Raw genomic sequence first — 5,235 nt, 5'->3', positions numbered from 1 at the left:
TAAGGACTCTGATAGCTACTTGGCAAATTAAAGCAAGTCTATTTGATGCTGCTTTCCGTCCATCATCATAACACATCAGTCACATTACTTCCTGTGCAGAGTAATCAATCTTCAACCTCTCTCCCATTATTTCCTCACTGCTCATGTAGCGCCCTCACCACCTGATGAGGGGAGATGTGAATTGTTAAATAAAACACAGGACACGGAGCTGCTGTATTTTCAGTCTCTGTATTTTCTGAACACCATTAAAAGCACTGCAACACATTTTATCAATTCAACATTGCTGAAACATGAGTGACATGAGAGCATTGCAGCTACATGAAATACATTTTTAACAGGTAACATGTGCATGGTACTTTCCTTTATATTGTTCTTTCAACATATGAATTGTACAGGTATTCCAACACTTAATACACCCTTTTTACCCATTTAATATATTTTAGTATTTCTTTTAGATTTCAGAGAACTCATAACAGTAACATTTTAGAACAATAATCATCTTATATATGCATTTTATATACGCACATAATGTGAACATCACTTAATGAACTGTTACAATCGCTTTGATGTACATATCCTAACTTATTAGCTCTTCAGGATGCCATTTCAGGATTTTAGATACAGGAAAATATATGAAACTCCATTTAATCAATTCTTTCACTTTTAGAACACACATTTGTAACTGATAAACCATGTTTGTCACATTTCTCACAAATGTTATTTTTGTCACATTTCTCACAATTACATTACATCGTAGTCACGGACTACGAGAACACGTGGTCTCCATCATTAGCATAGAATGTGTGATTAGCACACGCGGTGCACAGACTCGATACAAACTTTTAAACATCCGAAACAATCACATATTCACCCTTTAAAGGATAACATTTGCATTTCTCATAACTTCAACATATTAGGAACGCATATACATTTACATGAATTTCATACCCGATGAGGGGAGATGTGAATTGTTAAATAAAACACGGGACACGGAGCTGCTGCTTCACCATCAGAGTCTCTGTATTTTCTGAGCAGCGCGCCCCCTCCCCCAAAAAGGTGAACGCTTCCCAAGAGAAAATAATCAAGCAGTCAGTGAATCCTTCAAGGCTGTGCAGGGAACATTAATCGTCACAGATATAACACTATAAAGTGCACTCGGAAAATACATTCACTTGTTTCAAGTTCAGTGTTACTCTAATATAATTTATTTGCAATTTTTTCTTCATTTACACATTTATTATTATTATTTTTAAGACCACCACACTCACACTTTCCCCTCCATGATGGCCTTCAAGAGGCTGCATGTGGAATAATTATAGCCGGTGTCTCAATGGGAGGAAATGAACTGCAGCGCTGAAAATAACACTCTGTGTGCTTAGAGTGAGGAACAAAATGCATCCACACTAGCGTAATTGTGATAATAATAACAGCATTAATAACAGTAATTAACAATTGCTGACTTGATTGAGGCTCAAGGATGGGTTCTCGGTTTTGTCAGATGAATTTGTCAGCATCCAATGCATGAGGCTAGGAGATCAAGTGATGCACTGCAGATGAATAGCCAATACTCAAGTAGATATTTTGATCCATCTGGGATCCGGAAAAGCTGATTGGGTTTGGAAGGTGGAGAGAGTATCCAAATCCAAACATTGAAGTTCTTGAGAAGGATGTGAGAAAACCTGATTTATTAAATTAAAATTACATTTAATAAATCAGGCTCTGCTCTAAAAAGCCATCCAGGATGTAGACGAGTTAGTTTCTTCATCAGAATAGATTTGGAGAAATTTACATCACATGGCTCTCATTCTGACGGCACCCATTCAAGGAGCTCGTTGGTGAGCAAGTGATGTAATGCTAAATTTCTTAAAATTGGTTCCAATGAAGAAACAAAGTCATCTACATCTTGGATGGCCAGAGCATAAGAATATTTTCAGAAAACTTTTCCTTTATTAGTTAAATAGAGGCACTGCAGGGAACCAGAAAGAGAGAAAAGATCAGGTTTGGAAAAATGGAGGAAAAATATTGTTTATACCCTCCCCGAGATTTTGATGTGGTTCAAATTGACATTTAAGAAGTGAAGTGACATGTGGACAAGTAAGGTGACCCATACTTGGAATTAGTGCTCTGCATTTAACCCAAGGTTAAATGCTCAAGGGCACCTCAGTCATGGTATTGAAGGTGGGAGAGAGCACTGTACATTCACTCCCCCCACCTACAATCCCTGCCGGTACGAGACTCGAACCCACAACCTTTGGGTTACGAGTCCAACTCTCTAACCATTAGGCCCGACTTAACTCTATGTAATTACGCTTATTGGTGGACAATTAGGAGTGACCCAAATATCAACATTTTCACACAGTAATTACTATGCTGCTCCTTGAAAGTGAAATACAATATTTAAAAAACAGAGCTGTTTGTTTGTGTCTAATAGAGGGTGAATATGGCTCATTCTGGCTGCAGCTTAAAACGCTTTGTCTCTTATCTAAGTAATGAACTCAGCACATCTATCTCTGTGGGGATCGTGAATCGCAGCAGGCAGTTCAAAGGGGAAAGTGTTTGCTCTACAATAGGGGTTTGGAGGTTTGGTTAAAATCTGGATGAATATATATATATATAGCAGTGTTGATCTGAGACCAGCATCTTTGAAATAAACACTTTAAACGTCAAGAGAGCACATTATACATTAAAAAGCTGCAGGGCATTCAGTTGTTTGTTTTGTCATTAGTGAAATGACTAAAGGGTAGGGCCCAGGGTGGTTGTAACGCGAATAACTTAAAAAAAGGCCTGTACCCAGAAGGAACTTTTAATATGTCCAAGAGCATAAAGTAATGTGCAAAAAAGAGTTAAAAAAATGACCCTAATAAGATAATAAATAAGGGTGCAGTGTAAACTGTAAATGATAGAAAATGGGTTTAAAATTACAGTGCTGGTTTTCTCAGTAGAATAGCCAATTTTCTTCCCTTCTTGTTTTTGCATAACCTGCATCTTAAGATCAAAATATTTGAATCAATCATTGCAGAATTTATTGTAAGTTGGTGCAAACATCATCCAAAGTGTTAATATTTGGAGTTTTCATTTTACATTTAAGACTTTGTTTTTTTGGGCATTCATTCATCTGAAGTTTACTAGAAGTTGTAATAGCTATGCACTGCGTTGCCTTGCTATTATCCTTGAGGTAATGCATACCTGCTCACCTCATCTCATCATCTTCTGACAAAAAACCCATATAGTGTTATCACCGAACGAATCAGACTGGGACTGCCATGCTCCAGACGGCAGAATGAATCCAATCTTGCCAATGAATATCATTGAGTGTCCCTGATTACCCACACAAATGCAATGGATTCTGTCCAGTATGCCATACAAAGAAAAATGGCTTTTCATATGCGTCAACATGAAATTTCCTCTGGAAATATTCAGTTTGCACAGATGATTGAGAGCTGTCTGTTGAATGATGAGTGGGTTTCTGCTGGCAGTTATGTGTCCCTGATGAAGGACCTTGTGTGGATGATGAAAGAGTGACAGTGGGTCACGACTGACATTTAATTTATTGTGGCCTCCAAAATTATTTCTATATTTACATTGACAAAATATATGAATTTCTTTGTGTTATATTTTTGCAACATACCACAGACTGTTATATATCAGCAAAATCAAGAGTACTGAACATTTATTGTGCTTATACAACAGCTCAAAAAACAAAACATTAATATCCCATAACTTCCATTTTGACACAATTTGTCAGTTCATCAAATTTATATATATATATATTTTTTTTTTCTCTGAATATTGTTTCAAGAGAAGTCAAAGCTCCAAGCTTTCCGTGTCATCAAACAGTACTTCTTGTTATGTTGTAAGTTGGATACAGAAATTGGTAAGACTGTTAAGTTGTTAAATTATATTTGCACACTTTCCAATTTTCTTTGTGGAATATGTCCATAATTAATGTGTTGTGCTACATTTGTTCTTATACTCTACTAGGACATATGTGTTAACTTGAGGGGACTTGTTTCATGTCCATTAAAATTATAAGACGATTTGGTTAAAAGTAATTGCAAAAATGACTCATAAAAGTGGTGTTAGCTCGGAGAACATTTCAGTGTGTTTGCAGATATCACTTGCTTTGATATTTCATTTTTAATGCAGAGAAATTAACTTTTGAGTTTGAGTAAAGTGTCCAAATAATTGTTGGGTACTGTATATAGTGAAAATCAAATCATGTAAAACAGCTTATGTGTGGCTTTTCTGGGTTCTGCAGTCTTGTTGAAATATAGGCAATATGATCATTTTACTATATCTTTATGGTTTCCAAATTATGTTAAACTGAATGAGTTAAAGGTTCCAAGTAAGTGTTAATCGAACAAGCTTTTTGCAGCCAAAAGACTTTGAAATGACCAGAATTGGTCTCACAAATCTTTATTACCAAGATTAGTCCAGGTCAACAGGAATTGCAAAGGATAAGGTCATCAACCAATGAGTTTTAAGTAACACAGGTTATCTTGAGTCTCTATTTGTTATTCATTGTGTGTGTGTGTATGTGTGTGTGTGTGTGTGTGTGTGTGCTTTGATGGCCTCAGTTCAGCATCTGCTATGAATTGGATTTTTCTTGGTAGTCAATATATGTCAAAGCACATATCCTGACATTATCCTGTCATTTGTGTTTGTGAAAAATGAAAAAAAAAAAAAATTTGCTTGAGGCCACAAAATTGTGTATCCCAGCCGTAGGAGAGAAGTCACAGAGTGAAAAAGAAAAGCAACTGTGTAAGTATTGCCAGTTCTGAAATGTTTGTAGCCAACATTCATTGACTAAGAATATGAAGATAATTATATTCTTAAAATATCCATGTTTTAAATGCATTTTTTAAATAGAATAGGAGGTTGTGGCCGATTCAAACAAAAGACTTAATGAAAGTCAGTGAAAGACTTGACATTTTCCAACATTCTGACACAACCAATTGAAAATGTTTTGGATTTAATGTCGGGATACCCGCTCATAAGGAGTGAATAGTCTGGTTAAATGAACAGATGTGGACAGGAGAGTGCACAGTGAGTCGGTAATGTCCCTCAACACAGCTCTCAGTGGTCCATTTGCCTGAGTCCCAGTTATCTACTTATCGACCTTGTCACCAGTCCATAGCATTGACTCACACTTTGTGGATGTGTTAGCATGAGTGGGTGTGTCTGTGCATGTGAGGGTGATTAACTGGAAGTGGGTTACAGATTAATTCTGTAACA

Source organism: Sinocyclocheilus grahami, unplaced genomic scaffold (genome assembly GCF_001515645.1).
Source record: "Sinocyclocheilus grahami isolate Dianchi unplaced genomic scaffold, SAMN03320097.WGS_v1.1 scaffold92.1, whole genome shotgun sequence".
Classification (NCBI taxonomy): Eukaryota; Metazoa; Chordata; class Actinopteri; order Cypriniformes; family Cyprinidae; genus Sinocyclocheilus; species Sinocyclocheilus grahami.
This window is presented reverse-complemented; position numbering follows the sequence as displayed.